Source organism: Tupaia chinensis, unplaced genomic scaffold, assembly GCF_000334495.1.
Source record: "Tupaia chinensis unplaced genomic scaffold, TupChi_1.0 Scaffold000627_1, whole genome shotgun sequence".
Lineage (NCBI taxonomy): Eukaryota > Metazoa > Chordata > Mammalia > Scandentia > Tupaiidae > Tupaia > Tupaia belangeri.
Window position 1 is genome coordinate 418,718 of NW_006160147.1, and position 10,428 is coordinate 429,145.

Here is a 10,428-nt window from a genome sequence, read left to right on the forward strand (position 1 = left end):
ATACAGACAGACAGAAAGCGAGAAATCATCCCCCAGGCAGGATGGCCACACCACAATCCCTTCTCCTCCGTTCTCCTCTCAGGATCCTGGGGCATGCACACACACACAAGCCCGACATCAGTTTAAGCCACTGGGTTCAGGACCTGAACTGCACTTGACTACATGGGAGTTCAGTGACATAGCAATTACACCAATTGCTGGTCCCTCTTCCTTCTATTTCAATAAAGTTCTCCTTTTCTACCATGACCTCATATACATGCACCAAAGTATAATGTCAAAAATTATACGTAAATAGTGAGTACACATCAGGGACCAGCAGTTAGCGTAATGGCTATGTCACTGGACTCCCATGTAGTCAACTGCGGTTCACGTCCTGGACCCGGTGGCTTAAAACTCACACCGGGCGCGTGTGCGTGCGTGCGCAAGATCCCGAGAGGAGAATGGAAGACAAGGGATTGCAGTGTGGCCATCCCCCCGGGGGGTGATTTCTCGCTTTCTGTCTCTCTGTCTCTCTCTGTCTGGCGAGCACATGTGCACTATCGCAAAAAACTCTCTCTAAAAAAAAATAGTGAGTACACATCAGAGCTTTATTTAATTCATTAATAAATGTAAATAAGTGCTGGAATGATTGTAATGTTGGATATGAAACTCGTTAAAGTCTTATAAAAAATACTGTAAACGTTGATATTATTTTTTTTTAAGGTTTCAGACATAATTTATATTTATTTAAATTTGACCAGAAAGGGGCAGAGGGAGAGTGAGAGCGAGAGAGAGATAAAGCAAGAAAGTAAGCCACCATGTCCAGGACTCAAACCACAGTCGGTCATGTGGGAGTCCAGCGTCCTTAACCACCACCTCACTTGCTGGCCCTGACATTGTTATTTTTTTAAAGAATCATTTATTTAATTTTATTTATCATCATCATCATCATCATCATCATCGTTATTTTAATTTGACTAGAGAGAGAGAGAAACAGAGAAAGAGAGAAAGTAAGCCACCAGGTCTGGGATTTGAACCATGGTCAGCAATATGGGAGTCCAGAACCCCAACCACCAGAGGCAGCTCTTTAGCCCTGAGAGGGCAAAGTGAGCCAGCATAAGGAGTGTATTCTAGTGGTCTTGGGAGGCCCAGGCTCAGGGACCACATCTGCATGTCCTCAGGAGGATTCTCAGGTCCCACATGTCCACTCTGTGCATTTTTAGCTGGTGGTCGCTCACTGCAGCAGTGGGCTGGCCTGCCGAGGCCTCAGGAGACTCAGAAACACAGAGAGCTTGACCCTTGACCGCATGGTAGTGTCCTCTTCAACCCCTGCTGGGACGTTGGTGCCTTCCCTTTTTGCTTTCTTTAATTCAATAGGCCCCAGGCCCCTGGAAGTCCCGTAGAGCACTTTCCTAAGGAGGTGCTGCCAGGACTCCAGGACTCGCAGCCCCACCTTGGTCTTTGTCCCAGCCGGCCTCCTTACCATTCCCAGTCCATTCCCCTGATGACTCAGGCCCAGGGTGGAGCAGCAGGACATCAATATCCCGTAGCACCGCTGAGAAAGTGGACAGAGGAGACAGTCAAGAAGTGTCGTGGTTGGAACATGTCCTCTAAAGGCTCGTGTGTTCAAAACTTAATTGTCAGCGACAGTTGAACAGTTAGGACTTTTTTCCTTTTTTAGATTTTTGCCCTAGGGCTTGTGTGCTTGCTGGAGAGAGACAGGCCAAGGCAGAGAGAGAAAGGGAAAGTGAGAAATCACCTCCTAGAGGGATTGGCCATGCCACAATTTCTTCTCCATTCTCTCTCTCTCTCTTTAGGTATTAATAGGTATTTTTAAATGCATTTTTTAATTTAAAAAAATTTTAGTTTTAATAGATCAAAATCAAAAAATGTTAAGAGAAATTTGCTTAAAACTTAAAGCCAGGAAAAAGTTTAGGATTCAATTGAAATAATAGGTAGATGAACCTATCAATGGTTCAAGAGAAGACAAAAATCCTGGGACCAGCAGTTAGCGTAATGGCTATGTCGCTGGACTCCTACGTAGTCGACTGCGGTTCAAGTCCCGGACCTGGCGGCTTAAAGCTCACACCGGGCACGTGTGCGTGCATGCCAAAGATCCTAGGAGGAGAATGGAGGAGAAGGGATTATGGCGTGGCCATCCCCACTGGGGGGTGATTTCTTGCTTTCTATCTCTCTGTCTTTCTGGCGAGTGCATGCGCCCTATAACGAAAACCTCTCAAAAAAAAAAAAAAAAGAAGACAAAAATCCTTAAATATGGAAATCGAAGCATCAAAGAAAATCAATGATGTTTTAGTCTAATGTGAAAAAGTTCTATTTCACTAGTTCAGCCTCATGTAATTAATCTCTTCTATTGAATTTGCAGTGTTACTGTGGTCTGATCTTTCCATTTAAACTCTGGAATTAACATTCAGCTCTGGACTTGTCCCTACCATTAGGTTGGCCCTTCTCTTGGTGGTTTTCTGTACTTTTTTTTTTTTTGGGGGGGGGAGAGGTTTTTGCTATAGGGTGCATGCGCTTGCCAGAAAGACAGAGACAGAGACAGAAAATGAGAAATCACCCCCAGGGGAGATGGCCACACCACAATCCCTTCTCCATTCTCCTCTCGGGATCTTGGGCACGCATGCACATGCGCCCAGCTTGAGTTTAAGCCACCGGGTCTGGGATTCAAACTGCCATTGGTTACATGGGAGTCCAGTGACATAGCCATTACGCCAACTGCTGGTCCCAAATATTTTAAATTCTTTATCTGACATTTCCATGAGTTCCGTTGCATTCTTTGTGGAGGAAGAGGAGTTATTTTTTTCTATTAGAGGAGAGATACTTTCTTGGTTTCTCATATTCCTGTGCCTCTGCAGTGGTTTCTAGTCATCTGAAGGATTATGTTTTTTCCTGGCTCCTGGCTAGACTGGGGACCAGGAAGGTGAAGTTTGGGCAAAGGGTCTTCCGTGATCAAAATCACTGAATGGGATCACTTGGAACTCAAATATAGATGGCTGCTGATTGGCTTATCCTAGCTCCTGGCTAGACTGGGGAGCAGAAGGGTGAAGTCTGGGCAGAGGGTCTTCATTGGTCAAAATCCTCCATTCTCTTCTTGGGATTTTAGGTATGTACACACACCCACCTGGTGTTTTTCAAGCTGCTGGATCTAGGACTTGAACCACACAGTCGACCATGTGGGATCCAGTGCCTTAACCTCCACACTATCTGCCAGCCCCTTTTTTTTTTTTCCAGAGAGGTTTTTGCTATAGGGTACATGTGCTTGCCAGAGGGACAGAGAGAGACAGAGAGACAGAAAGCAAGAAACCACTCAACTATGAGGATGGCCATGCTGCAATCCCTTCTATTCCATTCTCCTTTAGGGATCTTGAACACACATGCACACGTGTCTGGCATGAGTTTAAGCCACCAGGTCCGGAATTCGAACCTTGGTCAACTATTCGGGAGTCCAGCGATGTAACCATTATGCCACCTACTGTTCCCCATTTGGAATCTTTAAGAGGTGATAGGTCCTGGGACCAGCGGATGGCATAATGGTTAGGTTGCTGGACTCCCACGTAATCGACTGCAGTTCAAGTCTTGGACCGAGTGGCTTAAACTCACACTGGGTGCATGCATGCCCAAGATCCCGAGAGGAGAATGGAGGAGAAAAGAATTGGGGTGTGTCCATCCCCCTGGGAGGTGATTTCTTGCTTTCTGTCTCTGTCTTTCCAGTGAGCACATGTGCCCTATAACACAAACCTCTCAAAAAAAAAAAAGTGATAGGTCATGAAGGCTCTGATTCCACAAATGAGTTCATCTATTCATCAATTCGTGAATGAATGGATTAATGTGTTAACTTGGGAGTAGGTTGTTGAGTTCAGCTGGTTCTCGTGGTGTCTTTTGTCGTTTTGCTTTCTCTTGCCATCACAGGAAGAATCTGGCTCTTGGACATCCCAACTTCCAGAACCATGAGCTACAGAAAAAAACATGAGCTTTTTCTTTATAAATGATCTGGCCTCAGGTGTTCTGTTACAGCAAAGAAAATGGACTAAGATGAAGAGAAACGGGAAACCTTCAGTTGGTGAGTCTGGGCTTCCTGTCCAGGGTCCTCAGGCCAAGGATGATTATAAAATTTATCCCTCAAACTTGGACACTTTGGAGGATGAATGAGGAGCTGTGGACAATCACAATGGGACAGCAATATAAGCAAGACTGTCCTGGACACTCTGGGATGTGCCAGCCAGACCCCAGAACTCAGAGACGTGTCCCATGCAGAGCCTGCCTCTTCCATACAGCCCCCCACAAACACTTACTCTTCCCCTGCTGGGACTCCAAGACCACCAGAGCCCTGACCTGCGAACGCTTACGCTCTAATGGAGGAGAGAACTCATCAGGAGAGAGCGTGTGGAATGCTGGGATGGGCATGTGACAATCGGCAAGGAAGAGGAAGTGGAGTCCTAGCGCAGTGCATGGGAGGGGCCACATCCTGGCCTGAGAGGGCTGTTGATCTGGGCTAGCCTCTCGGGGACAGTGACACCTGAGTTGGACTCCCAAAGAGGAGTTTAAGTCTTTAACTGGTAGAGAAGAGATAAAGAGTAAATAATTTAGAGTTCTGGTCAGAAAAAAATAGCCTGTGTAGGGGCTAAAAGAGGAGAGGTGCGAGTTTTGGGGTCACTGGAAAGCCCCTGCCTGTCTCTGGCCTTCCTCTAGGCCTGTGTGAGCCCTCTGCTTCCCGGAGCGAAGCGCCACGTGAGCACCATTCACCGCTCCGTCACCTCCCTTAGCCGCGTGGGTCAGAGGGGCACCTCCTTTCCGACTTTTGGAGAAGTTCGTTGACTAGATGAAAGCCAGCCAGGACCCTTATTATCTCAGGGTGTGAGCACAAGGTGGGAACTTCGGCTTATTAACCGGCTATTAACATCAGAGTTCTCTGCCCAGCTGCCGTGCTGCCTACACAGAGAGAACCCCTGCTCAGGAGACTGGAGGCTGCATGGGAGGCCCCGCTCGGGTCCCCAGACAAACCTGAACATCCCAGCAGGACCCTGTCACACGTACCTACCTCTGGTTCTCCCCTCCCCCTCTTTCTTTCTCATAAGGGGGAAAAAAAACAGGAAAAAAAGAAGAAAAAAGGAGAGGAAAAATATATAAGTGTGTTAAAAGAAAAATAAACCAGTTCACTTAATAGAGTAGAATTGTTTTGAAGTTATATGTGCATTTTTAAAAATAATTATTTATTTATTCAATTCCATTATGTTATTACTGTTATTGCTATTTTAATTTGACCAGAGAAAGACAGAGAGAGAGAGAGAGAAAGGGAAAGCGAGAAAGCAAGCCACCAGGTCTGGTACTCAAACTGTCGGCCATGTGAGAATTCAGCACCTTTAACTACCATGCCACCCGCTGGCCCCAATAGAGTAGAATTTTTATTAAAAATTTTTTTTTGCTCTAGGGCGAGTGAGCTCACCAGAAAGACAGAGAGAAACAGAGAGATAGAAAGCAAGAATTCATCCCCCAGGGGGGATGGCCATGCCACAATCCTTTCTCCTCCGTTCTCCTCTCGGGATCTTGGGCATGCACACGCACGTACCCGATGTGAGTTTAAGCTACTGGGTCCGGGACTCAAATGGTGGTCAACTACATGGAAGTCCAGCGACATAGCCATTATGCCAACTGCTGGTCCTTAGAGTAGAATTTTCACTTTTTTTTAGCATAAACACATTTATTTACTAACCAAGGAATGATCCTAATTAAATCAATGCTTGGAAATAGTTGCATGTAAAATATTTACAATAAAGGTAATTGAACACGGTAATGAAAAAAAAAAGTAGTATGGAGATTTGCTCATTGAACTGAGCTTGTCCATTCTCACAGCTAACTCCTGTCTGAAGTGACGATGGGATTATTGGGTTTGTTTGTTTGTTTGTTTTTTGTGTTTTTTTTTTGTGTTTTTTGTTTTGTTTTTTTGCTATAGGGCGCGTGCACTCGGTAGACAGACAGAGAGAGACAGAGAGACGGAAAGTGAGAAATCGCCCCCAGAGAGGATGTCCACGCCACAATCCCTTCTCCTGGATTCTCCTCTCGGGATCTTGGGCATGCACGCACACGCGCCCGGAGTGAGTTTTAAGCCATAGACTCGAGGACGGGTGACATTATTCATGATACAGTCCACGACTAATTTTCCATCTTGCAGTTTTCTTGTTATTGTGCTTTCTTTCCCATGCCATTCTTGATGTTGAACCAATGCACCGCCCTTAAAGTCACAGACAGTCCGAGTTCTTCTGCCGTCAGCTGTAGTTTCTTCAAACTTTTCTCCCAGGGTACAAGAAAACTGTTGTTTGTAAAGTGCTGCCAGTTTTTACGGTGAGGTCTTCCCATCACAAGTGATAGCACAATCGGGTTTGGCCATTGCACTCATTTTCCGCAGAGCCATTCCCACACCTAGTTCCTTCGTGTGTCCCTCAAAGCCTTTGCTGTCCACCAGGCGCCATCTTCCTTGCAGCTGCTGAGTGTTGGCCATGGTGGGCGCGGGCAGGCGGGCAAGCACAACAGACAGGGCAGGGACCTGGGCGAGGAGCTCGCAGTCTAGAGTAGAATTTTAATTGAGCAAATCTCAACATGATTTAAATTGGGCAGTTGTCCCCAGACTTCCAGACAACTTTGGCTAGCCTCGTGGTCAACTTGGTATGTAAGTTCCAGAAAAGGGAAAATGACATACAAAAACCAAAGTGAGAGAGAGACCAGCAGATGGGATAATGGTTATATTGTTGGACTCCTACGTAGTCGACCATGGTTCAAGTCCTGGGCCTGGCAGCTTGAAACTCACGCTGGGCACATGAGCATGCATGCCCAAAATCCTGAGAGAAGATGGAGAAGAAGGGATTGTGACATGGCCACCCTCCGGGGGGTGATTTCTCACTTTCTGTGTCTCTGTCTCTCTGGCGAGTGCACAACCCTATCTCAAAAGCTCTCTCTAAAAACAAACAAGAAATCCATAGTGAAGGAATGAAGTAGAGAAACAATTGGATTAGCTACAGGTGAATGATAGACTGCAAAAATAGCCCAAGAGGTGGGCTTTCTGCGATTGACTGAAGTGTGGCTAGCATGATTGGCTGTAACTCAGCAGCCAGCTCAAGAAAACAGCCTAACATGTACGACTTCAGCTTGTCCATAGGAATTCAGTTGTGAGAGTACAGCAGCTGTTATAGGCCAAAATAGTTTAATTTAACAAGGGTACCTCAAAAAGTTTGCAGAAAAGTAAAGTTAGAGTTTTCTTTTTGCTACATGTTGTGAGCGCTCACTGGAGAAAGACAAATAAGGAGGGTGAGAAAGCACCCCCAAGAGGGGATGGCCATACCACAATCCTGTCTCCTTCATTTTCCTCTTGGAATTTTGGGCATGTACACGCACCAGGCATGTTTTCCAAACTGTGCATTATGGGACTTGAACCATGCAGTTGGCCAAGTAGGGTCCAGTGCCTTAACCACCAGACCACTGGCTGACCCAAAGTATGAACTTTTAATTTTATTAACTTATTTATTTATTTTTTAGAGAGATTTTTGTTACAGGGCACATATGCTCACTGGAGAGACAGAGAGACAGAAAGCGAGAAATCACCTCCCCAGGGGGGTTGACCATGCCACAATCCCTTCTCCATTCTCCTCTGGGGATTTTGGGCATGCGCACACATGCGCCTGGCATGAGTTTCAAGCTTCAAGTCTGAGACTCGAATTGTAGTTGGCCATGTGGGAGTCCAGTGATGTAACCATTATGCCATCTGCTGGTCCCACCTATGAGCTTTTTAAAAAATAACTTATGTGGCCAGTCAGTGGTGTGGTGTGGTTAAGGTGCTGAACTCCCACATGGCTGACTGTGGTTCGAGTCCCTGACCTGGCTTGTTTTCTCACTTTCTCTCTCTCTCTCTTTTTTTAGAGAGATATTTGCTACAGGTTGCGTGTGCTTGCCAGAGAGATAGAAAGAGAGAAAACAAGAAATCACCCTGCAGAGAGGATGGCCACACCATAACCCCTTCTCGCCATGCTGCGATTCATTCTCCTCCAGTCTCCTCTTGGGAGTTTGAGCATGCATGTATATATGCCCAGCATGATTTTTAAGCCACTGAGTCCGGGATTTGAACTATGGTCAGCCATGTGGGAGTCCAGTGAGGTAATCATTATGTCATCTGCTGGTCCCTCCCTCTCTCTTTTTCTCTCTGTCTCTTTCTGATGAGCACATGCATGAGCAAATTAAAAAAATAAATAAATAATGAGGGGCTGGCAGGTGGCATGGTGGTTAAGGGCACTGGATTACCACATAGCCAACTGTGGTTCAAGTCCCAGACCTGACAACTTGCTTCCTCACTTTCCCTCCCTCTCTCTCTTATTCTGTCCTTCTCTGATCAAATTGAAATAAATAAATAAAGTTAAAGAAAATAATTCTGTACAATAATAATAAATAACTAATTTTAAAAAATAGAAAATAGTAATTTCCAGAGGCTGCATGCACTTGCAGGAGAGAGAGAGAAAGCATCCCCCAATGGGACGTGGTCCTGCCACAGTCCCACATAGAATCTATTCACTCTCCCATGAGGATCTCGGCCAAGCACATAGGCGAACCTGGCATTTTTTTTTTAATTTTTAAAGAATTATTTTATTTAACTTTATTTATTTCCTTATTTAAATTTGTCCAAAGAGGGAGAGAGATAGAAAGAGAGGGAAACTGAGAAAGCAAGCTGCCAGGTCCAGAACTCAAACCGCAGTTGGTCATGTGGGAGTCCAGTGCCCTTATAACCACCACACCATTTGCTGGCCCCATATTTAGCATGTGGTTTTTTGGAGAGGTTTTTGCTATAGGGCACATGCGCTTGCCAGAAAGACAGCGAGAGACAGAGAGACAGAAAGCAAGAAATCACCCCTCAGAGGGGGTGGCCACGCCGCAATCCAATCTCCTCTAGGGATCTTGGGCACACACGCACATGCACCCGACATGAGTTTTAAGCCACTAGTTCTGGGACTTGAACCGCGGTCGACTACATGGGAGTCCAGCGACATAGCCATTATGCCAACAGCTGGTCCCGTCCTTTCTTTTTCTCTTTTTCTTACTTCTTTCTTTCTCCTTTCTTTTTCATTCTTTCTTTCTTCTCTCTCTCTTTTTTCTTCTTCTCTCTTTTTTTCCTTCTCTCTTGTTCTTTCTTTCTTTAAGGTTTTTGCCATAGGACACATGTACTTGCTGGAGAGAGACAGAGACAGAGAGAAGGAAATCGAGAAATCACCCCTCTAGGGGGATAGCCACACCGTAATCCCTTCCCCACTCTCTTCTTCGGATTTTAGACATGTAAGCACCTGCATCTGGCGTGATCTTCAAGCTGCCGGGTCCTGGACTTGAACCACAGTCAGCCATGTGAGAGACCAGAGCCCCAACCACTGTGCCACTTGCTGGCCTCCCAGGAGCTGACTTTCTATGCATAGCACTTAACCCTTGCACTACCAGCCCAGCCTCTGTATGAGCTTACTTTGATGCAAAAAAATAGATATCCATGCTTGCACTTTCATGAAGTTTCTGAAGACCCACAGTCAGCCATTGCATGTGCACGCATGCGCGCGCGCACACACACACACACACACACACACACACACTAGGGGTGATTTCTCGCTTTCTATCTCCCTGTCTCTCTGTTTCTCTGACGAGTAAACGTGCCATACAGCAAAAATTTCTCAAAAAAATACCCAAAAATTGCACCCAAAGTGCTGCATGCCAAGCACGGTGCTCGAGTGAGTGAGAGTTCATTTCCTCTCATCTTCAAAACAGCCTGGTGGGGTCAGTTTTCCCATCCCTGGTTTACAAAAGAGGCTCGGTGAGGTCACGACCTGCCCAGGTCTCACGGCTGCTCTGTGACCAGCTGAGATTTGGAGGGTGACCCGATACTCTCTGAAGGTTCTGAATTCCAGCCTCGTCACCACAGCGTAATCAGGGCCTGACTTTGTTATTCATAACGTGGCCCAGAGAGCTGAGTCAGTCACCCATGGCAAAGGCTCCTGGGACCCTGGGTTTCAAGGCATCAGGAGGTGGGCCACAGAGGCCTCCCGGGGAGTTTCGATTACCCCGCGGTCAGTCTGCAGGGTGCAAGATTGTGTTGTGGGTACTTGACCCTGACCAGGATCCCTCCTGCCTCCTCTCCAGGGTGGAACGTTTCTTCCCAGCAGAGCAGGGCCAGCCCTCTGATGTCACACCACTGGGCAGGGTTTCCGGGGATTGGTGACACCTGGCTGATGTCAGGGAGGGGAGGGGCCACAGCCGTCCTCCCCTCCCCCCCCATTGCAGCATTGAGGCCTGACTGCGTTCAGTGACCGAGTGTAATTACTCATCTTTATCCAGCCCCTGTCCCAGGAGGTGGCCCATCTGTGGGGCAGGAAATCCTGTTGGGCTTTCTGTTCCCAGTTGTGCGATCTCAAC

The 10,428-nt window shown here is 46.6% G+C and overlaps 1 pseudogene; it reads right to left on the reverse strand.

Moving 5' to 3' along the window:
• Positions 1-6,496, reverse strand: part of LOC102475981 (fatty acid-binding protein 5-like) — a 67,721-nt pseudogene extending 61,225 nt beyond the window's left edge.
• Between the last annotated feature and the right edge of the window lie 3,932 nt (positions 6,497-10,428).